Raw genomic sequence first — 26492 nt, 5'->3', positions numbered from 1 at the left:
TACCTTGAAATCCATTTACAATTTTTTTTTTCAATTTGACAATTTTTATTGTTTTGCATTTTTTTTTCCTCTTTAAAACTTTAAAACTTGGGGTACAGAAAAGAAAAGGGGTTGGGGAAAAGGGTAAGGTCAAAACATTCCATGTCATTCGGGTTGCATTACACATATCATACATTTGTTTCACAGTAAGGCTCTGGGCGCATGGGTGTGAAGCGGTAGGCCTAGTGTGGGCTTTGATGTCTGGGTTGGTATCCTTTCCCATAAAGGTTATCGTGTGTTTCAGGAATTTCACCCGCGTTATAGCTTTTGCATGCTGTGTGTCGTGTGCCCCTGGGTTACCTATCTCCTGACTCTTTCTCAGTCAATCTTTTCCTATTCTCGCTGATTACTCACTCTGGATTGCTGACCTAATGTTTGGTCGCCTCGCCTCCCACCCTTGTACTCTTCCCACCTCTCACTCGCAAGGCCTACGTGCTTCCTTGGACCAGTGTGTTTTTTTTCCATCTTTTCGTATTGCCAGTTAAGGGATATTTGTTGTATTAGAGCTTCCTTGGTTTGAGTCTGTGGTGATTTCCACGCTCTAGCTATGAGGGTTACTGCTGAGACCAACAAGTGAAACAGCAGGGACTCCTCTATTTTTGTAAATAGGAGAACAGGGCTTTGTTGGGGATGTCGTATCGTGTTTGAAGGTCTGGGAAAGGCATCAATTTGTCATTGTGGTACATGTGTCGGATCTTAGTACAGCCCACCTCATTCCATCTTTCTGTGTCAAATGTTGGAATCCCTACTGCTATGCACGAGACTGGGGCGTACCCTAGGAGTGTCCCCTCATTTCCTTCCCTCTTGCGGCTTTGTCCCAAAAGTGGAGTGTCAGTTGCGTGGTCATCAGGGGGTGTGTTTGTTGGGGGCGGAGTTGTCGTGGGAGCCATAGGAGTTCCCTGAGAGTTGGGCTATTTGTCCAGTGGGCCTCTATCTGGGTCCATTGTGGTGTCTCTCCCCCCGCTGTTGCCACTTTGATTGCTGTCAGTTGGGCCGCCCTATAGTATGCCTGGATATTTGGCAGTCCCAGACCCCCTTTCATGGTTGGTATTTGTAGTATTTTAGCTGCTACCCTTGGTCTCTTGTTGGCCCATACAAATCTGATTATGTTTTTTTGGAATGAGGACAAGTACCTGTTTGGCAGGTGTATGGGGAGGGTTCTCAGGAGATACTGGAGTTTCGGGAGCAGCATCATTTTTACCGCCGTGATCCTTCCCACCCACGACAGGTATTTTCCTTCCCATGACCCCAAGGTGGCTGCTGCTTCTCTCATGAGCTTGTTGTAGTTTAGGTCTAGCAATTTTTCAGAGTGAGGTGGGATACGTATGCCCAGGTAAGTTAAATAGTCTTCCCGCCAGTCAACATTTACAATTTTTAAAATTTGTATTTATTTTAGATATTTTTACTTTATGTTTTAATATATTATTTAGCCACTAGCCATTGTGGTTAGAGTGCAATGATATTATGAGTGTAACATAAACAGAGGATATGAGAACCCTGAGAACGGGCAAACGATTAGAGAAACTCAGTAGATTGCCCTTCGGTTAGTCTCTGCTCAGGTCTCAAAAACATTTTGGCTCCCTTGTGCCATTACAGAGAGAACTCTTTACCATTTGCATATCAGACTGATTACACCCATAAAGGCAGTCCAGAACCGAAATGCCTGGTTGTTCCCTCTGCACAAGAGATACAGCAATCCCAGACAATAATTTTGGCCTTCTTTGGGCCTTGTCAGCGAGGAGTAGGTGATACCCTTCTAAGCACAGTAATAATACAGAGTATCTCCTCTCCAACCAGTAACTGTGCACCACCATTTGGATCAGCTAGAAAAAAAATGACAGGAAACAGACACCTGTAGAAAGAAGAGCAAAAAAAAAAACAAGGTGCAAGAGAGTACTGAGGACAACGGACAACAGCTCACATAGCCTGCCCTTCGGTGGGTCCCTGCTCAGATCTCAAACTGGTTGTAGCTCATTTTGTGGCATTACAAAAAGAACCAGGGCCATTTGCATATCAGACTGATCCTACTCATAAAAGCAGTCCAGAATCGAAATGCCTGCTAGTTCCCTCTGCACAAGAGATAAAACAATCCCGGACGATCATTTTGGCCTTCTTTGCGAGGAGTAGATGACACCCCTCTAAGCCCAGTAAACACAGGTCCCATGTCTGGATTACCCATTTAACTATTTAAACTTAGGGAGAGCCTACATATATGCGTTGACACAAAGACAGAAAATATAAAAACTTCAGTTTCAGTTTTTATATACCGTATATACTCGAGTATAAGCCTAGTTTTTCAGCACATTTTTTGTGCTGAAAAAACCCAACTCGACTTATACTCGAGTCAATGTCTGTATTATGGCAATTTACATTGCCAAAATATACAAACAGGGGGCTGTGGGGGCTGCAGAGAGCGTTGACGTACCTCCCCTGCAGCTCCTGTCAGCTCCCTCCTCCTCCACGCCGGTCCGGTCAGCTCCCCTGTCAGCTTCCTGTGTAAGTCTCGCAAAAGCCGCGGGGTCATAGCGCGGCTCTCGCGAGACTTACAGTGGGACTTACACTGTGAGCTGACCGGACCGGCGCGGAGGAGAAGGGAGCTGACAGGAGCTGCAGGAGAGGTAAGTGCTTCCTGCTCCACTGAACTGCCAATGCCACTGGAGGACCACTAGGGAGTGAGAGCCCCCCTCCCTGCCATATATCAAGCAGGGAGGGTGGACGAATTTTTTTTTTATAATAATAAAATAATGATGATAAAATAATAATACAATAAATAATAATATAACAAAAACCATTATTAAAATAATAATTAAAATAATAATTTTAAAAAATGCCCACCCCCCACCAAGGCTCTGCAACACATACACAAACACACACTGCATCGCATCACACACACACACACACACACACTGCACTCATACAAACACACTGCATTCATATACACACACTGCACTCATACACACACTGCATTCATACACACACTGCATTCATACACACACTGCATTCATACACACACTGCACTCATATACACACACTGCATTCATACACACACTGCATTCATACACACACACTGCACTCATATACACACACTGCATTCATACACACACTGCACTCATGCACACACTGCACTCATACACACACACTGTTTTTTGGGGTAAAATTAGGGGGCTCGGCTTATATTCGGGTCGGCTTATACTCGAGTATATACGGTATATTAATATATTTTGAAGTCTGGGCCAACTAACTTGTTTTGCACCCCTCCCTGTTATTTGTGCCTCATATCAGGGCCCTATTTAACCTTGCACTGCAGAGAGTCCCAGGAGGAAGGATTTCCTAAGTAAATGGATTTATCTCATAAGAGCAGGCATTGGGGTGCTAGGATAGGACCTGCCAAAAAATGAGGTACATTGGCATTGTGCCAGGCTTATGCAATGTGTACTCATATACTGTAACTAGTCTCCCCATTAATTATGCATACGGTAGTAGTTTTCAGATAAAACTATGACATTCTCTAATTTGTAATTGCCATTTAGAGAATGAGTGAGTGCTCTGGATCTTGTATGTTGTATGAATTGGCTCCAGCAGCAGACTTATAAGCATGCATGTTCATGTGGGTGCAGCCCGCTTGGTTTTATATATATGCTGTCCTGAGGAAAGTCCCGTGAATGGACTGAAACGTCACTACAAGTACTTTAGTGTATTTTATCAAGATAAGAAAATGAACGTTATGTTTTAAGAAGACCGTGCGTACAGTCTAACTATTGCTATTTTTGTGTGTGTTTATATATATATATATATATATTATATATACTAATAATATATATACACACACACAAATAGCAGTAGTATAAATATATATATATATATATATATATATATATATATATATATACATACACCGAATATATTTAAATAAATAGTTAAACAATACATATTTGTTCAGATGCTGTTCTGATGTGTAATACATTTGGATTCTGCTCGCATACTTTGGAGAGAAAAAAAAATAAGAAGTAATTTAGAATACATGTAAATAAATGAGAACTGTAATGTGCTGGCTGAGAAAATGAGTGAAGTATAGCATGGGGATTTACAGAATGATTGAAAGAGTATGAAAGCTATTAAAATTATTTTTTTGTTTTCTTTTGTTTTATGAGATTCTTATTCTTGATTAGCATTTGTTGTTTTCCCGAATGTTTTTTTTTTCATTATAATTCATCATTTAACTGATGTATGACTATTTGTTTTGCATATTTTATTCAGTGGTTTTTTTTATAGTGACTTTTCTTTCTCCTTTCTAAACTGTAGTGAGATGACAACTGCAACAGACACACTAAATGTTCACCAATATGAAGGTAAACAGACTTATTTCTACACTCACACATTTTTTCAGAACTGCCCCCTCCTGCCCACTTACACCCCTACTCAAAACTGCCAAATGAAAGTGTCACTCTTTGTTCATTTGACATGTTTCCATGTATGCTATTCTATCTGTGTGATGGTAGTCACCATCACTGGGAGATAAAAGACAATAGCATAGGTTGCTGATTTGTTCTTATGTTTTCATCACCCTGTGCCCATTATAGGGGCAGGGTGTATAGGGTATAATTGGTTGTGGTTAAATGTTTTGTGTGCTCTCCTGTCCAGCTGATGCTTGCTACCAACAAGGATGATTTGGCTGAGGAGCCTTTGCAGCGCCTTCTGTTGGTAGCAACATCTATATGCACTACCTGAATAGCAAGGCTTGCTAATTTGCATATTCCGATATATTTGCATATTGCTATTTCTGCAGGCAAGATATATATTTTAGTGTTAATTATTGTCTTTCCCACCCCTATATAAATATGTCATTATATTATCACATGTTCCATTATTTTGACTGATATGATTTGGTGACTTGTATTTTATTGAAGTTGTCACAGTAATCTAAATGTAATGAGCATATGGGCTAGTCCCAAGTAAAAAAAAAATATAAAAAAACGAGTCTGTTAGTTCTTTTTGGAACTGTGTGTCCTATGTTGATTCCTAGGGATCTTGGTAACAGATCATTTGGACCTGTTGGCAGGCTGCATGACCTTTCTAGCCTGGTTGCAAAGCAAAGACAAGCAGTGTCTTTATAAAGACAGGAGCTATCACATTGCAGGCAGAGGTGCATACCTGCCTGGAAAAAGCCAAAACCCTCAATGTGACATATCATCCACACACACCATTCGACAAGCAGACCCCTATACCGAGCTTTCACCAGCAGCATACAACAGTTCTTGAGCATTTTAGCAGGTATCGGGTCCACTTGGTGTGTGAAGATTGTAATAGGGGGCGCTTACAACATTTAAATATAGGAGGTGCGATGATATCTAGTTGAGAGGAGAGGGTGGAGTTGTAGAAGAAGGCTGAGAGCTAAATCAGGTAAAATTTTAAATAGGTAAAAGAGAGTTTGGAGGTTGGTGGAGAACTGCTGTAGGTCAAGGCAGTTGAGGTTTCATAGACTGATGTACAGTGGTGGTATAATTTGGGTATGGGGTATGCAAATGTCAAAGATCAACAGATGGTGGTCAGATAGAGGAAAAGGAGCATGAGAGGTGATACATAGATTGATGAAGAAGAGATCAGGAGTGTTTTCTGCTGTATGAGTTGCTGAGTAGATCATTGTGTGAAGCTGTACAAGGTTACAGAGAGCAGTCGAGAGACATCAAAGGGTTGCTGATTGGGATATTAAAGGACCCAAGGATAAGGGAAAGAGAGCTAGAGTAGAGGAAGTGGGGTGTCTGGGAAGAAAAGTGTTCAATGAATAGGCTAGGATGACTGGGGATAGGGGGGGTTGAAAAATGATGGCAATTCTTATAGGAATGGGGTAAATAGGCAGATAGCATGAAGGAAAAGAGGGAAGATTAGTTGAAAGGTACATTGAGGGGAGAGAAGGAAACCTACACTGACTCCTTTACAGTTGTTGAATCTGGGAGCGTGGGATAGTTGTAACCCACAGAAGCATAAAGAAGCAGGAGTAGCTCTATCAGATGGGTACAGCCAGTAGGTCTCATTGAGTTCTAGTAGGGTGAGAGATTTTGAAATGAAGAGGTTGTGTATAGCTGTAGATTTCAGTTTGCTGCAGACAGAGCAGGTGTTCCATTGACATTATTATTCTGTTATTATAACTCCATGGTATATGGGCTCAAATGTCACAGTCTATGTTAAGAGTAATAAAGTAATTTAATTTACTGTTGAAACGATTGTGTCCTGCAATTATTGCACTATATTATACCATCACTACCAGGAAGAGTGACATATGCACTCACAACTGCAGCACTAACATTAAACTATGCTGTATCAACTCATGATCAGACAGTCTGGCTTGCTTCCCCTCTACTACCAAGAGCTGCATTAAGGCAGTTGGAGGGTCATAAATACCCTATGGCCCAGTAGTTTGAGACCCTTAATCTTGTTTATTATTGACTGGGATTATGAATAATCTTAAACTGTCTAGCTATAACCTGTTATAGGAATACCCCACATACCATAACCACTAGAGTGTACTGTAGTGGATATGGTGCCAGGAGTGCTCTTGTGCCCTAACCCAACATAAGTAGTAAAACAGTTTACTTCTTACCTGGGGTCCACTGTGCATCGCTAGTGGCCTACAGTCAGCAGAAAGCGAGAGCCTGAAGCTCCAGCTAGGACAGGGGTAAGTAACCTTCTGGACTTCAGATTCTTTAGACTACATGTCCCATAATGACCTTACAGGCATAATACTGGCAATGCATCAGGAGAGATGTTGTCCATAAGCTCATTGTCTGAGAGTGTTATCTGCATCACTGGGCTTGGTTCTGAGCTAAGAGCTTCTGGTAGAGAGGAGGCAGAGAGAGACACCTGCCAGGCCCCTGATAAGAGTTGTCCACCACTAAAAGGTTTGACTCCTGGCACCACTTCCATTACAGCACCCGATAGTGATGATGGTGCTTGGAGTATTCCCTTAACACAAACTAGGTTAGTGAAACTAGAGGTTAGAACATGAATAAACAAGCTGATTCAAAACTAAGAAAATTATAAAGAAGGAGCAACGAATTATACTATACTCAACATCTGCAAACCCGAAGGGACAATAGAACCTTGCAAGCAGATGATATAACGGCTTGTTCGGCAGCTGATTCTTTCATGCCAGATAAAAATATATATATAGAAATCCAAAGGCAGCACTAGGTGAACTACTGTTTATGAATATGACATGTCTAGCAACTGCTGATAATACTTCAATAACGTGACATGGGTGGGAATATGTAGTTAGAAGGTAGGTTACATAAAATTCTGAATATTAATTATACATCATTTTCACTTGATACGGTAAATATACCCAACATAACAAACTACTTGCTATTATACATTTTAAGATTTACTATCTAAAACATTTCAGAATCAGAACGAAGAAAAACAACAACTATATGTACATATCACATTAAACCTCAGGGATCCAGATGAAAGAGCAGAATAATAAAATAAGACAGATCTTACGCATTTGTGTTTATCAAAGCACTTTTTCAAAGGTCTATGAATAATTTCTAGGCAGAGCATATATTAGCTAACCTGCCATATATTATACTGCTTCTTCATGGAAATCGCCATGCGGTTAAATATATTATGTATATTTCTTTTAATTGTATTTCCATTCACATAATGTTACAATATATGAAAATAATCCTTAATGACAATTACTTTACTATTGGACTGGAAATTTGTAGTCCAGTCAGCTGTGAGTCTGTATACCTTCTAGCCCACAAATAAAGTGCTCAAGGCTGTCCAGTCCCCTACCAAAACAGTGACTACCGCTTCTTATGAAGGGCCAGGGAGGCCTAGGACCTGGCCTCTGTATCTGTGTACTCCAGTTACTATATAGCTTGGGCTATCTAACTATAACCATAAAGTGCATGGCACAATTTGTAAACACAAACAGAAAACTGTAATCTTATGTATGTGTTTATTTACATAATCCATAATGCAATAGATGGAGGATCCAAAAATGGAAGGATATTGAAAATCTGACATGAAGGCATCAGAAAACAAAAAATATAATAATTGGTAGTCCCTATAGTCACCTATGGAATGGGGGCACAGTGGGTGACCAACTCATATCAGTCTCTGCATTGAGATTCAGCTCAGTCTGCACTACTTAGTCTGTGTTCAGTTCCGTAACCCCTTTCCATACACTAACAAATACTTCTACTAAGGGTTCTAAAACTATTACAGTTCTATCAATGTAGAACATTCTCTTCTATTCTCTCTCCTTAAATGGTTGCTCCAGCCATCATGACACCTTCTTGAAATTGCACTTTTGTGACGTGGCTAGTTTCACCGCCCCCCCCCCCCCCCCCCCCTGGCACACATGACTTGGGCAACCCAGAGCTCTGTTCTGGCCATCTAATGTCAATTCTGTACAAAATGTCTATCTGACATCAGTGTGAACAATGCTGGTGATTGGGTTTCTTAGCAATTCAGTAATCCTTGATAGTGGGTGTCTAGGGACTTTCCCAGTGGGCAGGCATATTTGTCTCCATTCTGATGTTTGTATTCAACAACTAAATCTACTGACCATGTCTGTCTGTATGCTTTTTGCAATCAGTTCCTGTAAAGTAATTGGCTAATTCCACATTTGCATTAATGAGGAAATGTACCGCTATACCTAATAAAGAGGGCATTGGGTTACATTTTATTGAAATCTGAGTACATGAGCTCACAAATAGTGTTTTCACTCTGAATGCATAACTAATCAAAAATAAACAACATTTTTCAGATATTGTCACTTCTGCAAAGAAACTGACACTCTGCATGAGCTGTTTTGGTATTAGGTCCACACCTGATTTAAACCCTGTCCCCTTTACTTGCCCATACCAAATAATTTAAGGTGAAAATTCTAGCATATAGGAAGCTAGGAACTCAACAAAATTATTTTGCTTTGTTTTCATATATCACTATAAGATTAAAGGAACAATAGTCACCTAAATTACTTTAGCTAAATAAAGCAGTTTTAGTGTATAGATCATTCCCCTGCAATTTCACTGCTCAATTCACTGTCATTTAGGAGTTAAATCACTTTGCAATAGCCACACCTCCCCTGGCTATGACTGACAGAGCCTGCATGAAAAAAAAAACTGGTTTCACTTTCAAACAGGTGTAATTTACCTTAAATAATTGTATCTCAATCTCTAAATTGAACTTTAATCACATAGAGGAGGCTCTTGCAGGGTCTAGCAAGCTATTAACATAGCAGGGGATAAGAACATCTTAATTAAACAGAACTTGCAATAAGGAAAGCCTAAATAGGGTTCTCTTTACAGGAAGTGTTTATGGAAGGCTGTGCAAGTCACATGCAGGGAGGTGTGACTAGGGTTCATAAACAAAGGGATTTAACTCCTAAATGGCAGAGGATTGAGCAGTGAGGCTGCAGGGGCATGTTCTATACACCAAAACTGCTTCATTAGGCTAAAGTTGTTCAGGTGACTATAGTGTCCCTTTAAGTGGATACTCAATACATTGTTAAACATAGATCTGCATACCAGTCAAGCCGTAAGACTTGCTTTTCCCACAGAAATCTCAAATTTGCAGCTTTATTACTACTGCAAGGGGTGATGGGTAGGCTTATGCAAATTAATTCAACAAAGAATCTTATTTTTGCCTCATTATTCCATGTTAAACATGGAATTCTTAGAGTTTATGTTTGCTGTATACAACAGCTTTAAAACACAACTCGGGAAGAGGTGCAAAGCCAGTGAACAACTCATGGACAGACTATAAGATTAAGGAAGTTTAAACGAACTTCGACTGATTTACATTTCCTGCAGTAAACTGAAAACTGCTCATTTTAAAAAAATTTTAAATATATTTTAAAATGTTTTCTAGATTTTAGCTGTCTTTAGTCACTTCATAATAATTTTCTCCTACAGATTTTACTTACACATAACAGACGCTTACCGCGTATCGGGTCACGTATAAGCAGTTTTACTTGACTTGCACAAACCTGAATTTTCTAGAAACCTCTACTTAGTAGTAAAGAAGAAAAAGCACATTCGGCTCCAAGTTTGTAATGTAATGGCTGTTATTTGGCAGACATTGCACACGTCCAGTTAGGAAACATCAGCGGAGGCAGAATTTTGTTACAGCGTTAATGCACACCTTGACAACTGCTACTGTTAATGGCTATGTATGGACAAGTATAAAGCAGATTGCCTACTTTATTGGAATGTTTGCTGCAATGCTATTAGGCATTATGAATAAATCACTTCTCTGATATGTTCTTACAACCGTTATATACAATTGCCCAGTTAGGTGATTTAGAAAAAAAAAATGCATAAAAACATGTTTCATATAAATATTGTGAAAAACACCATTTGTTTAAGCAGTGAATGCTAGCATATAGACAATAGAAATTCAGTGGGATAATTAACGCACCTGCTCTATACATAAAAAATGGATTTTTCTGCTACTAATGATTACAGAGCTCTGCGTTCATTTGATGTATAGTTTTCCTGCTTGCTAAGACTAATCCCTAAATGTTGAATTTCCTTCTTTCAATTCTGATAAGCCTTTAACTGAACACCCTTAAACCTGCAACAACGTATCTGTAATATATGCAATCTGGCACAAATAGCGCTGTTTAACAATGTGCTTCTATTAAAAAAAGAACATAAATTCTAAAGAAGAAAAGACATTCAAATGTGGCTTTCATTTACATGGAACATTAGCAATTATTTTATTAGCAAAAATCCCAAAGAAGCCGTTTTAGATAAGTGTTCCACTTTTTATGACTATAAATGAGTTTACTAGACTCTTATTGTTAAAATGTTTTGGTAAATAAGAATGGCATTTGAAAAAGCCAGGTACGAGAGACTTTAATACAAGCTGCAAATTACTATTAAACAGGTATACCAGGTCCTAGATTTATTTGTATAGAAAAGCCCTACATTATAATCTGCTATTTCCTGGGCATAGGGGGTGCTTCTATTATTCTATTATGTAGAACATAACCTAGTAGCAGAGGTTTTAAAAAACAAGTATCATTTTTTTATGGATCAACTTTTTTGTGCATGCAGGAAAATCTGTATAGGTTAAAGAAAAAATGTTTATTCTACCTTTAGATTTCTAATTAATTGCCATGAACTTGGCGTTCTGGAAAGCTTCCCAACCTCTGCTAAAAAAAAAGTGTTCTCTTTATGGGGTCGTAACACCGAAAGGCAATGTTTGTGCAACTTTTTATAGACAAATGCCATCGTAAAAACAAAGGTAGGAAATTTATCGTTAGAACATGGTTTTAGATATTTTTTTTTTTTAAATTCTTTATTTTTTCCACTCAATAGCAAGTACAAGTGCGCATCAGCTTATGGGCTTACGCAGAAACCAACTTTATCGACATTGTGGCATAATACAGCGTGAAAATCACAATATTATGAGCCTCAGCTCTCTTATCGAAACCGATGGCGCCTGCCGGCCATTGAGGTATTTTGTAAATTTTAACTTCTCAGTACCCCTTGCTAGTATTTACATCATTTTACATTCGACTCGACAATTAAACAATCACTGTTAGGCTAAGAAGGAGGCCAAGTAAATTACAAACCCTCATACGGAGACCTTAGTCCTCTTTAACAGTGTAAACATGGGTCAGAACCTAGATTTGGCGCTCGTCGTTTGTTGGGGAATCTTATGTTAGAGGAATACGCAGGCTAGTGGGCCAAAAGTAAGTAGCTATCATATGTGCCAGTTAATCCCCTAACTGTGCTACCTAGTTCCTCCGTTCGCTAGATCTAGCCTGAGGAAACAGTGCGAAGCGTAGAGAGGAAAGAGAATGAAAATAGAGATGAACAAAGAGAGAACGTAAGAAGTACGTAGTCAGGTCAGAAAGAGGGGAAGGAGGGGACAAAAAGTGGGGGGGGGGGAGGGCGGCAGGTCCACAATCTCTCCATTTGCAGCGGAGCCTATTCCAGCGGGATAACATGCTGGTCCGTAACCACAGAGGTACGCCTTCAATTGCCGCTCGAGCCTATTGTGCTATTGTCCCAAGGCTCCCAGAGTTTCTGGAATGTTACGGTCGTCCCTCTCACCCAGATCATCCATAATTCTACATTCTTTAATTCTGGATATAACTCCAGTGAACTCTGGTCCCTCCGGAGTGAGCCACGCTGTCGCTATCGCTCGGCGTGCACACAAAGAGATATTTTGTTTTTAATGAGAAAATATTGACATGAATGTAATTATTAACCTCCATGATATCACTTTCACTTTGTCGTAGTAGAGGCTTTAGGGATCATGCGCTGTGAAGTATGTGTGCAAGTTCTGCTGGTATGTATTTCTGTGTATGCGCTTAGAATCTTTGTATGAGTGAGTATTAGAGTGCTGAGAATGTGTATCAGTGTGCACCTCCTAGTGCATACAGCTGTGCTTGCGTGTTGAGTTGTATACAGTAGATATCAGTGAAATGTTCATGTGTGCAGTGTTTGTCTGTGTAAGCTGTATACAACTGCTTGTGCTGATAGTGTCTATTTTCATGTGTGCTGAGAATATCTGATATCAGTGTTCATCTGTGGGTGTGTCACGGTTCTCACCGTGCCATTCAGACGACCAGGCGTGGCCACCCCAGAAGTGCCCAACAGGGGATTTAAACCTGGGACCTGCTGTCCTGGGCCTGCTATAATGACTTTTACAGCAGTTCCTATTCTTTGGAGTAGTTCTAGTCCTGTTCTACCTGGCTATGTCTGCAGCACTGAGGGCTGAACTTCTTCTGTGGTCCAGCCTCCAGTCATCAGCTGGGTATATAAGCACTGGGAACATTATCAAGTCTTTGATCCCGGTGTATGTGTTCAGTTCCTGTTTTCAAATCTCCGGAATTTGTACTCCATATTGACCTCGGCTTCTGACTTTGGCTACTCTTCATTTATCCTGACCTCTGATATGTTCTTACAATATGTTCTTGACTTTGGCTACACTTCGTTTATCCTGACCTTTGGCATCCTTTGACTTTGGCTATCCCTTGACTATCCTGCTATTTGTGACCTTGTCGGTACTGCTTTGGAATACCTTTCCTGCACAGTACCTGTGCACAGATTCACAGTCCAGGTGGCTTCTTACCTGGTCACATTGGACTGTGTCTATCTGCAAGGGTCAGCAAACATATCTGCGCTACAAGCTCCAACCTCAGTTAAGAACCCTGACAGGGTGCACTTTGTGTGTCTGGTGTGTATCAGTGTGTGCTGCAATTGTGGAAATATGTGTGCAATGCATCAGATGTTCTTAACTAGCATTTAAAAGGAACTTGCACCAACACTGCCTTTTCAAAAAGAGTTTACAATGTTTACATTGTTACAGTGATTAAAATGTAACAGAATTGTTGTTTGTTTGCTTTTTTTTTTTGCATGCCCCCAGTGATTGAATCCAACATGCCAGGAGACGAGAATCGAGCATTACAATGAAAGAGGTGGAGTCAAATTCCAGAGAAGACGTCTAGCACCAATTTGAAACTTTACCAGCCTCCACTGATGTACGTGCGCCATCAACATAGTACTTGTGCATCTTTTTCCCAGGTTTAGTTGTAGGGATTGTGACCCATGGTAAAAAAAGTTATACGTGGGGCAAATTTTTATCAAGAAAAAAACCTTAAATGCCTTCCTTGCAAGGCACTAATATTACTTTGACACAGGATCAAAGCAAAATACAAAAATTTAATGAGTATTTAAAACAATAGCTAGTAGCATTAAAAAATAATGAACATTACCTCTAAGACTGAATTTTAAAGCAAAACGTTTGCAGTCATAGCCAAACGCTACCAACCTGACCTTGTCTATTATAAAGCACTAACTGTTCATATACTCAATGATCTGTATTGACATTTAACCCCTTAAAGACACATGACATGTGTGACACGTCATGATTCCCTTTTATTCCAGAAGTTTGGTCCTTAAGGGGTTAAGAGATTTAGCCAATAAAGAGTTATTATTGTGAATTATCGTGAGTTGGATGTCAAATTTCCTATATGTAGACAAGAATAGTGGGTTTTTTTTGTTTTGTTTTTTTACCAACAGCATTTTTTTTTTCCAAGTTATTTTTTTCAGTTGTAGAAAATGAAAGGAACAATCCAAGCACCATAACCACTACAGTTTTCTATAATGGTTATGGTGCCAGGAGTGCCCTGGCACTATCAAAGTGTAATTTGTCATAGAGGATGACTGCTAATACAGGACTGCACTCATTGGCTGAGGATGACTGCTAATACAGGACCGCACTCATTGGCTGAGGATGACTGCTAATACAGGACTGCACTCATTGGCTGAGGATGACTGCTAATTCAGGACTGCACTCATTGGCTGAGGATGACTGCTAATTCAGGACTGCACTCATTGGCTGAGGATGACTGCTAATTCAGGACTGCACTCATTGGCTGAGGATGACTGCTAATTCAGGACTGCACTCATTGGCTTAGGATGACTGCTAATACAGGACTGCAGTCATTGGCTTAGGATGACTGCTAATACAGGACTGCACTCATTGGCTGAGGATGACTGCTAATTCAGGACTGCACTCATTGGCTGAGGATGACTGCTAATACAGGACTGCACTCATTGGCTGAGGATGACTGCTAATTCAGGACTGCACTCATTGCCTGCTAAAGGGGAAACTAAGAAGCAGGGTCTGCAGGCATGGGTACCAAGAGGGACAGAGGTAAGTTGTCAACTTTTTGAAGCTTTTTTACTTGGATGGTGCCCGGACAGTCTGGAAACCTCAATCACTATAGTGGTTTTCTATAATGGAAAGAATGGCAAAGAAGGATATTTTTATGATATAAAAACACAAAGTTATTAAACAATTAATTCCTACTGAGGTGTGCGCATGTTGTAGTTGGAGTGTGACTGTATTATGTAACTGTTGCACTAACCTTACTCCCAGTGCTGCAATGTGCCAAATACACTGTTTAGTGGTATATAAAATATACATAAAGTTATAACTACACTTACTGCAATTTTCCTCTATTGAACTATAACCTGTAAAGTGATAAAACACCTGTCAGTGCTGCTTAAATAAAATATACAGACAGAGCCAGCAAGCCTACACTTACTCCAATGACTACTCTATTGCAATATAAAATGTAAAAATGCTAAGTGTGCCTAATAGTGGTGTATAAATAAAATATATACCATATACTATAAGCCTGCTGCACTTACTGCACCTTTAATGTGTCTTCTGTAACAAGTATACGTTTATCTATCGTTAAAAGGTCAACAGAGCCAAGGGCAGCTCTAATTTTATTGGACTTCAGCAGAAAAGATACAGGGGGTGAAAAATGTGATTATGTATATCAACAGGAAGACTGACGGATTATTCACTAAAGTCAAATGCAAAATCCGGGCATTTTTCACCATATTCAACAATTAACAATGTCCAGTTTTCTTAACTTGGGTCCTTAACGAGCATAAATTTGATCCCGATTTCAGACTAACCAAATCCTGCAAGGTGGCTGAAATCAGAACCCGAATGCTTCAAACCTGGACAGTAGAGTTAAAGAGTTCAAAGAAAGAAGATTCTGATTGGAAGACTTTTTTTATTTTACAGATATTATTGCTGCCCTTAAATATTATAATAAGGTCACTCACCCACTGCCAATGGGTTGGGGGGCACTAGGTCCCCCGTATATTAAAATAGCCCCACCCACTGACCATATTAGGATGCCTTTTCTTTTATGAAATATACACCACCCACTGGCAATGAGTGGAGGCAAGATGGTGGACAAAGCCCCCACCCTTAGCCCCTCCCCCATGTATTATTAACAAGCTCCATACCCAGGCAATGGGACTCTTCTAGGGACTGGCCAGCAATGGCTGCCCAATTGGTAGTTTGGTAGTTTTAATGACCGGTAGGGGCATAGGAAGGTTTTAAACCTCCCTTATATTTGACCCCTTATATGGTTTCTTTCTTTATTTTATTTTATGTTTTTTTTATTTATTTTTTAATTAGGCAACTGACCAGTCCCTAGAAAATTAACCTTTTCTGTGTTGCGGGTTATTCAACAATTTGCCCACTGTCTACTAGTCGGCATATAGTAGTTCATATTATTATTCACTTGCAAAAAGGCAAGTTAATGATAATTTGTGAATGTGCATCCTTCTTATTAGTAAGTAAGATCAGTGCTTTGTGAATATTCCAAATCAGATACTTTGTATGGGATTCAGATGTGAGAGCACTTCTTATAATACAGACACCGAATGCATCCAGACGATTGCTGCAGATTTGCTCGGCCTGACCAAATTTAGAACTTAAGTAAATACGAGAATTGTCATTGCGGCAATCCTTTCAATTCAGATTCGCATATACAGGAAACAACTTCTAAAAAGAGGATTCCAGCAAAAGGTTCTGGTAAGCTCAAATGACTTGAGTCGCCTGTATGAGTAGAAGTTCACTCGACGCATTTTGTCTCAATAATGGACTTTCTCAAGAGCTGTGAAAACTTCGACAATCTTCTGGATACACCACAGAGATACCGCCCGGAGATAAATGGAATACACTTGTGATCGCCTGTTTTGATCTTTTATTTTTCTACTTATTTGTTAAATTAAAAATTATACTATGAGTGTCCTTATTCTTTTTCTCCTTCTATACATTTATATTGTGAGTGTTTATATACACATTGAAAGGTAAATATACCACATTTGAATTGCACTGTCACTTTAGTGTGATAACCCTGGTTACCAATTTGCATACAGAGCCAATTTTACATCACTCAATGCTGTCCCTGCTACTCCTGCAGGGCATTTCCTGCTTAAGAAGCTGTTAGATGGGAAATGATCTCCTCCACTTCCTGTCCATCCCAAATGTCGAGGGGAAAAGCAATGCAGTATGATCAGAAGACATAAATAGGAGGCAATGCCGTATGGCAATGAGAGACTACAATCTCGTCCAGGTATGGGAAACCTTCGGCATTCCAGATGTTGTGATCCACTATATCTAGAGGGAAGTGAATACAGCCCAGAGGAAGTAAATGCATTTAATTTCAACACTTCTTTTATATGATCTTTTCTTTTCACCAAGAAAACCAGCCCTTTAATCAGAGAAAACAAAACTTTTAAAAAATATTTCAAAGCCATACAAAGTGCCAGCCTATATGTATTCAATTTAGTATCTCGCCCAGCACCATATAATTACAGAGATGAAACCACTATTCATTTAAGAAAAGATTAGTTATATGACTTCTACAGAAACTACTTGTCTGTTTGCTACAGTAACAACACACACGTTAGTGGAGTAATTAAATGCACTGACAACAAAAATTGGCCTGTCAAGAATAATTTATAGATGACATTTCTCTAATTGTCTCCCGTCTGTTATAAATTCTCTAAATATTAGCTTTTCCTTCCTTCTTATGTTTAGGATTATAAATAAATGTCCCTCTCTTCAAATCATGTGTAGATGATTTTAAGATTATACAGTTAGTGCTTCCACTTGTTTTTATAGTCAGTCCTTCGTTTTCATGAACAGTGCATGTTTGTCAGATTTTCACATATGGGCCTAATTATTGACAGCTGAAATTATTGGCTACAAGGACGACTGTTACATGTTAACAAAAAAAGGAAAAGGATGTATCAAAATTGCGGGTTTGAGGTCTTGTGTGCAATTTTGTGCCATTTCTTGTGAGAGAATGTTAAGGTTTAGAAGCAGAGATATGTTCTTATGTTAGGTTATGGGAGGTGTTCTAGAGTTAGGCTTAGTGTTGATGCACTTTAAATTAGATGCCAGTGGTTCATTAATTATTGACGGTATATAATACAACAACAGCAAAACCACATCTATATCTAGGTAATAAAATGGACATTATTCAGTAGAGGTAAACACTGTTTCCACAAATTAATATATTTTTGAACCCCTTCACTTCCAAGTAATTTACTAACAACAAATTCACTGCTAGAATCCATTTTTTTGGGTGTCCAACTAATGCTTATATATATAGCACATTTCTTAAACAATATCTCATACTGAAGTTACAGATAGGATAACCGCACTGTAAATTAATACCAATCCTTAATATGCAGCATTATCATCTTCCCCACATATTTTATAATATATCAAATACATACAGTATCCCATATATACTCCTATTATCCCTGTATATCAAAATCGAGACACCAAAGTGGACTTGCAGGACTTAGCAATATGTGAAATGTAATAAATTTAGCTAGATCATGCAATCAAAAAAATACGATCAATGTTTCGACCTCACCGGATCTTTTTTAAGATCAACTACATAATTAAATAGAGTTCATTCATATAGAAAAAAAAGGAGACCAATAGAAACTTTGCTGCAAACTCACGAGGAGGAAACCTGGAAGTACACGTGCGTGGTTATATGATAAGATAATGACATGTTGAAACACCTTGTTCGATTTTTATGAGCCAAGTAAACAGTGCAATGTGATGTCCGAAAGATACATATATTGTGCTAAAATGTTGTAACTAGCATGGAGGAACAAAAGGGGAGAAAATGAACATAGAGAAGCAAAGCAACTCCATGGGAGAGAAATGTGAGGGATATTTTGATTTGTTTGGATCTGACCCACTGTAACACTGCTCAAGCACCAACTCAAGGAAAATATATACAGCCATATAATCAGTGGGACCTTTTTCTTCCATCCAAATAAGGGGAATCATTTACCGATATAATATTATAAAATAGGGTGCATGTTATGTAATATTTTATCGGTATACGAATCACCACGAATAAGGTAATTTATCTCAACATGTGCCCATTTATTTCATCATGGTTTATCTTTTTTAGGCAAGATTTATTTGACACTTCAGGACCAAATGCAGGAACATTTTTCAGTCATCTCTACAGGCGTCAAAAATCAGAATATAGACAAACCTGTAGCTAAACACTTTTAACCCCTTAACAACACAACAACATGTGTGACATGTCATGATTCCCTTTTATTCCAGAAGTTTGGTCCTTAAGGGGTTAAGAGATGACTTCAGGAAGTACCAACACTTGAACATGTGGCCATTGTCCATATCCCCACTTCTACCAGGAGGTGACAGATCTAAAACTCAACTACAGAAGAGACCTTCTAGATCTATTTCCTGGACACTACAGCTCCAAAGGGATTGAATTAATACATGTTGTGGGCTGTGGTCTTCCCATCTGGTAGGTGCCCACTTCCAGTCTTCCATTGTCCACCACCCAAAAAATGATATCCACCCCCATCCCTTTCCCCATTCTACTAGCCACCCCCATCCAGTTTAAAAATAATAATCTCCAAAAGGCCAAATAAAAATCCATTTGTCCCTTTGCAACACTGAAAATAAAAAAAACTGGATCACACTGTTAGCCAGCCAATCAGAGTGGCCTGACTGTTATCGCATAGCATGGGAAAAGTCTTAAAGCAGAAAAAATCCAGAGGTAAAAAAAATCTGAACCAATTTATGCATCTTTTTTATTAGGGAGTTTTTTTTCTTGAAAATTGGGAAACAGGACATTTTAAAGTGTCAAGGCTATTCAATAATCTATGAATTTTTGTTAGCTAAATCTGAATGGTAAAAGTAAACCAAAAATAGTCCAGCTGTATTTATAGTCCAACAGAAAGGCTGCATGGAGAGGGTCATTGTACCAATGCTTAGGGTTTCAAATTAACAGTGAGTGGTGCAAATACAATGAGTATAATCAGGTCTTAACATTTCAAGTTCTAGACCAGTGTTTCCCAACCCAGTCCTCAAGGCACACCTACCAGTCCAGGATTTAAGGATTACCCAGTTTTGTCTAAGGTGTTTTTAGAAAAAAATGAAAAAACACCTTAGACAAAACTGGGTAATTCTTAAATCCTGGACTGGTAGGTGTGCCTTGAGGACTGGGTTGGGAAACACTGTTCTAGACTACTAGCCAGGATTAAAATGTTACTGCGTGTCTGGAGGGTCCATAGCACACTCACCAGGCATGAAATTCTACTTCCCCGGGCTACATTTTTCACTTGCCAATGACTAGTGGTTAGTGGAAATTTTGAGCTATGACTATAAGAATGTCAGGATAATCCTGTTGAATTATTGACCAATTCTAGACAAAACATTTTGAACGTAGCCAACACAACCCATAATTGTTTAATGAATAAACATTTTTATGTTATGGATTATACAATTTATTGGTTTAGTTACCTTATTCGAACCAGTAAGAATGTTTTACTCTGTAAATGTTTCTGAGAACAATTAGGATAGTTTCAGATAAACAAATTCAGTTAAAGTCTTCCTTACACAGTGCGAAATAAGTAAAATTGTAAATGATTGAAAGCCAACTGAAAATTGCTCATAATGCTACTCTATCAATAAAACAACATTCATAGACATTTTATTATGATACATAAAACATGAAAGACAGTAAATAGGGAGACAGAAAAAGAATTTAAACAAAATTAGTTTTGTTTCTTTTATAAGGGCAGCATTAAAATTACAAAGACAAATCCTACTGCATCATTATTGTTGGGTTAATAATGGATATATCTTCTACCTAGCCATCAGAAATTGCACTATTTATAAATTTCATTTGACAGGAAACATTTAAGCGAGTCTACTAGAAATTAAACTGATTATAGGAATGCTAGGAAAATGCTGCAGTGTATTTGTGTACTTAAAAAATTGCAAGTAATTTAAACATACAAGATCGCAAGTTAATGATTTATAAGTCAGTCCTCTGCTCATATTCATTAGTGTTGTCTGAATGCAGGGACAAGAAAGAAGAAAGATAGTTTTACTACAAGGAGAGCTGATTGAATAACTATTTAACTCTATTATAACCAGAGCATTGAACAAACATTAAGCAAAATATATTTTGCTGTTTGTATACATTTAAAGGTTATTCACTAAACTGTTCATTCTAGTACATTAAGCTCCGAATGACAAAACTGCGGCTAAAATAGCTATACTGTGGCTACAGCAGAGTTGGAAATGTTTTTAAAATCAGCTATTTTTTGGCATTCATATTTAAATTTTGCAAAATTTTGGAGGTTAGTGAAGAGCCTAGGTTGTTTGGAGTCTGCAGTTGTTAGACTGTTTGTTTTGACATGGCTCTGCATAATTTGGCAGTAGAAACTAATTTTAAAGGGACAATCCAGATCCCTAAAGCACTTCAGAGCTACAGACGTGAAAAGTGTGTCCTATTTTTTTCTTTTTCATTTTACAATAAGTGCAGATTTTAATAGAAATCGCCACTGTTATGAATTAACTTTGATTTCCATCTGAATGTGAAGCAGACCCCTGTTACTTCCTGGTTTGTTTAGCTCAGTGAAGCTAAACTCAAGAGGCAGAAACTGCCCAGAGCACCTACCTTGCAAAGACTTCTCATTGAGCTGCATTGAGAAGTCTGTGCTTCGACAACCCCAAAAAGTCTGGGCGGGGTTAGAAGGGGAGGGCTTGCAAAGGCTTCAGACAGGAGATTTGCAGATTTTGTAAGCTGTTTTTTTTATATATACCACAATTTTAAAAAATGCATAATTAAATGCATGCATATTTTTATGGTGGGTATATCTACTAAACATGTTTTTTTTTTTTAATAATTTGGGCAGTAGAATGTACCTTTAACCCCTTAAGGACCAAACTTCTGGAATAAAAGGGAATCATGACATGTCACACATGTCATGTGTCCTTAAGGGGTTAAGAGTATCTTGGAAGACCCCTAAAATATCTGTTCTTATTTACACATTGATCTATGCAATGGATATAAATGAATAATGAAGAACAGCTATTTACAGTTACCTTTAATGAAATTGCAAAACATAGTGCCAAGGATTTATATGCTGAACTTTTGCAATGCGATAAAAAATAAATCTGCTTACTCTGTGCTAGAGATGACCACAACTGAATGCATTATATATAAATCATGAAAACATATTCTTGAAGCTCTTGCATTTGCAAAAAAATCAGTTTTCTTATTCCCAAAACTTTATAATCATTTTGGCTTGGAATACCCTATCGGGAACTTGGAATCTGCCCAATAGTAAGTATGACCCTGCCATCATATCAGTATCGATAGTGTTAGTGATCTCTATCATTCCATAGGAAGCTGTTATCATTTTGTTTGGAAATAACCATCAAGATCTGGATTCTCTAATCAGAATAAGAGTTTATTTTACTCTCCTTACTGAATAGCTATTTCAGACAGGTTTATTCACTAAAGGGAGAATTGCTGGAAGTGAATGCAAAGTCAATTTAAAATTTATAGCCAAACAGAAAACAAATCTAACTTCTAACTCAGCTATTTTGTTCTAAATTTTGAAATTCACTTTAAATTCACCCAAAAGGAGTGACAATCGCGGACTTTTTTTGAAGTGAGGTTCAGAGAAAATGTGTCAGCGATGCTTTGTTGCTATTCTACAAATATAATTTCAAAATAAACTGGCAATGTTCACCCTCGTGGAGAGTATTGGCATGGAATAAAGAATATATAAAAGGCCATCATGACAGGTGGTGTCAGTAATCACAACACACCTTGTCAATCATTTTCAGTGCCCAGTAAGGGCACGGCAGGGGCTGACCAGTATCTCGGTAAGGGGCTCGTCTTGGGCCATATATTTCTCTGCATAAAACACACACTTCCTCTTTGTAAACTTATTGCAAGTTCTCTCCCTCCCTCTTTTTGTGTTTTCTGTCTTGTGTGCAGGGGTCCTCGAAGTTTGACGCCAGTGCAGGTTGTTGGCCATCATAGGATATGGCCAACTTGGGTGGCAGTATCTGCATGGGCTCCCCATGGGCTCGTCCCTGAGAGAGTGAAATAGGAGCATAAACATTGGTGCAGGTAGGACATGGATTACGGCTACACCAGATCTTTGGGGGGCCCTATCCTAGGTGGACTTGGACAAGTGATTCACTACTGGCTTATAGCCATTCCTGTGTCTGTGTAAATTATTGGTGTGGGGGGATGTATTATCTGTCATACCATTGTCATACATGGTTCCATTTATTTCTACTATCTGGTTTACACTAAAGGGAAACATGTAAAGTTGTATCTGTTATTAGTATACCAATGGTATTTCTATCAGTGTGATGTGTAACTGGGTATATACCAGTGTTGTATTTTAATCTGTGCATGAGATATTGTTACTATTACAACTGATTTAAAGGGACTCTTCAAGCACTATGATAAGATGGGTTACTTACATTGGTTATGATGTAAATAGATGCCATGATATTTTGTGAAGGAAGTAGATCAAGTCACTTCTGTTGCTCCATTCCTAAATCGAATAAACTGATATCAACTGCACCATTGCTGCTATCTCGCTGAATAGGAGTTCCATTTATACATTATGATGAATGGAACTACTGTCAACTGTTGTTCTACATGTCCAGGATAATGAGACTTACACAATAGGGACTGAACACTTCGATAAATTCAAATAAAAATCCCAATGGGGCAATCATGGACACTGGCTGAATTCAATATAATAATAATGAATCTGAGCACTCCAAATAGGAAATTGCAATCTTTAATCAAAGCCAGAATAAATGATGATGATGTTTTGACCATGCCACATGGTCAAAATGTTATAATTTATTCTGACTTTGATTAAAGACTGCATTTACCCATTTGGAGTGGTCAGAGACGTTATTTTTACATATCCAATAGAATGTGAATTTAAACCGAATAGATGTAGAGATTAAATCTATTTTTGTTGTTCATTTAGTTAGAATTTAGAAAAATACTAGAATTATAAATACTATATTGGATACTTGTTGCAGAGGGTACTCAGTAGATCAAAAGTAGACTTTGGCAATATGGTTGTTAAAATGGTTTTAATAAATGATTAATAGCTTGACAAAAACCGAGTTCAGGATTGAATGTTGCAAATCTATCACTGAATTTTTAATAATAGTGCTCATATCTGTCATAGATCATAATCACTACTGGCTTTCTATGATTTCCATTTTTCCTGACGCTTCTTATTCAAAATCTTCTGCTAAAGTCTTATTAAGTGTTGGGGTATAAATTAATGTCTGGATACTGTAATGAGACAGTTTTATTGATTATTTTCAGATATGGCGCAATCAGCATTTAGTCAGAGTATTTGGCTGACTATGGAATAATACCTCATGAGACTCCAAGATTTGGAGAATTTCATTAAAAGTTACCTTTATTTACATTAGTTAAAAAAAACTTTTCCTACACATCTTTGCATCTAATTGACAAAATATTAGGTATTTTCCCATAATGATCATTACAGTATACCACATAACTGTTAATCTATCTAAAATCCTAAAGAGCTAATGATGGCCAAAAAGGCACATTTTATGTAAATAATAATGGAAAGAATACATCTAAAGCACTTTTTGTCTTTTATTCAGTACCAGTAAGTATTCAATCAGTGGTTACACTATGAATCACACAGACAACTGTATTTCTTATTGAGAAATATAATGCAAAGGTTGCAGGATCTTGAATCCCTTTTACACTGCATGCTTTCAAAAGATAATTATTTTTTAATACTGGATCCAATGTAAATTATTTATATAGTGCATTATGAGTTAATGCAGACCAGTAGTGTATAATAAGTAGTAAGTTAACCCAATTAAGCAGTAGTTAAGGGGACAGTTTAGGCACCATATCAAGTACATCTAAATGACGTTGTTAAGATGCCAAGAGGCTCCCAGATGCACTCTTATCTTAAGGAGTTAAAAGATTCTGGAATGCTTTAACCCTGAAGTGAGCCTCATAGAATATGTATAGGACATGCTATGTCACGTCCTGCTCTGTTCTGTGGAGATGTCTGGCAATGGCTTCTGGTATCCAGTACTCTTGTTACAATTCTTGTTTAGTTTTTCTTGTTTTATGGTTTTCTATTCTATGTCTGGTTTTCTTAATGCTGGGATTCCTGGGTTCATTCTTATATTCCGTCCCTGGATTTCCCAGTCTCTTGGATTCATTTAAATGTTTGTTTTATTTGCCACACCCGTTTGTTTTCCATCATTCCTTTTTGTTTCAGTGTCCTGCAGGCAGCTGCTTACATTAGGCAGTGTAGGACCTGCCAGATATGGGGTACATTGGCGTTGTTGGCAGGCTTATGCAATGTATGATCATATAGTGTGACTAAATCCCCATGATTTCCATATGTAGTACTTAGTTATTTCTCCCTCATGTTATCTTGTCTTGTTTTAGTTTGTATACTACAGTCCTGTACAGTCCTGCACAGTCATGCCCATGTTTTCCTCATGTCTTGTGTATATGTTCTGGGTTTAGCTTACTATCCTTCTCTGGTTCTGGGTTCTATTAGTTCTGTCTTGTTTTCATGTTTGGTGCCTATCTCTAGTCTTGCCTTGTTTCTAGTACTGGATACAATCCTGCTGCAGAGCCTCCCTATTCAGCTCCTGGGAGGTCTGCTTAATTTCCAAGCTCCTAGTTCCTGGTATCCGCTGAAGCTGATTCAGGATCTTGGTATGTGGCTGCACAAACACTGGTGCTCAACCAGACCCTGCTAATCCACCTCCACGCTGTGACTCCTACTCTGAACATCAGGCATACGTGTCCCGGTCCTACACCGCCGCCCGGACAGTGTCTGGGTCCCGGGCACCGGACCGCCACCCTGACATGCTAGGCCACCCGGTGGCTTTTAGGACCTCCTCCTTAAGGATGGCCTAGCACACCTGCCATCTTTAAGGGTTTCATTTGGTGTTAAAAGCCTTCTATGAGGCTTTGATTGAGTCTACCAATCAGGCCTGTGGCCTGGTATGATTTGGATAGGATCCTGGACTGGTGCCACCGAGATTACATTGCTAGTGAGTTCATGTACACTTCCAATGTCTGTGTATGTATGATGTAAGACTAAGCGCCATGTCACACAAAACATGTTAAGCTGTCTCCTTTGGATATGCTTCTGAGTATTTTTTTTTTTTGCTAGTATGTCCTTGAATTTGTTAATTTTTTAGACTATTTCAATAAACATTGTTTTATTATATCATGGACTGCATTGCTTTATACTTGATTCTGGGTGTTAGTCGGCATCTCCCTTGTGATTCTGCTGAATATGTTCATGCTGGGATTGTCTACCCCTGCTTTGGATACTGAGCTCCACTGTCTACTAACAAGTGAGCTTTTACATTAATATACACTAGTTTTTAATATATACTAGTTTGTATTTCTTACACTATAGTGTTCTTTTACCAAGTCAGACAGAGCATGTTCACATTGCTCTTTGTCCATAAAGAGATCATTTTGGATTAATAAGCAATACATTTAATATTTGTTTACAGTGGGTACTTAACAACAAATTTTATGGTGCTCTAAGTGACATAATTTTTACCACTGAGCGACATACACTGTATTGGTTGTATTTTTGGGGGTTATTTTTTTGTCTCCAAGACAACTATTTGTGAATAAATAAACAAAACAATAAAAAAAAGCTTATAAGGGGGGGCGTGTCCTGACCACGCATGTGAGCAGACGTGCAGAGGCAGAGCTCTCCCGGTTAGCG

Source organism: Pelobates fuscus, chromosome 1 (assembly GCF_036172605.1).
Source record: "Pelobates fuscus isolate aPelFus1 chromosome 1, aPelFus1.pri, whole genome shotgun sequence".
Classification (NCBI taxonomy): Eukaryota; Metazoa; Chordata; class Amphibia; order Anura; family Pelobatidae; genus Pelobates; species Pelobates fuscus.
Note: the sequence above shows the minus strand (reverse complement) of the source record.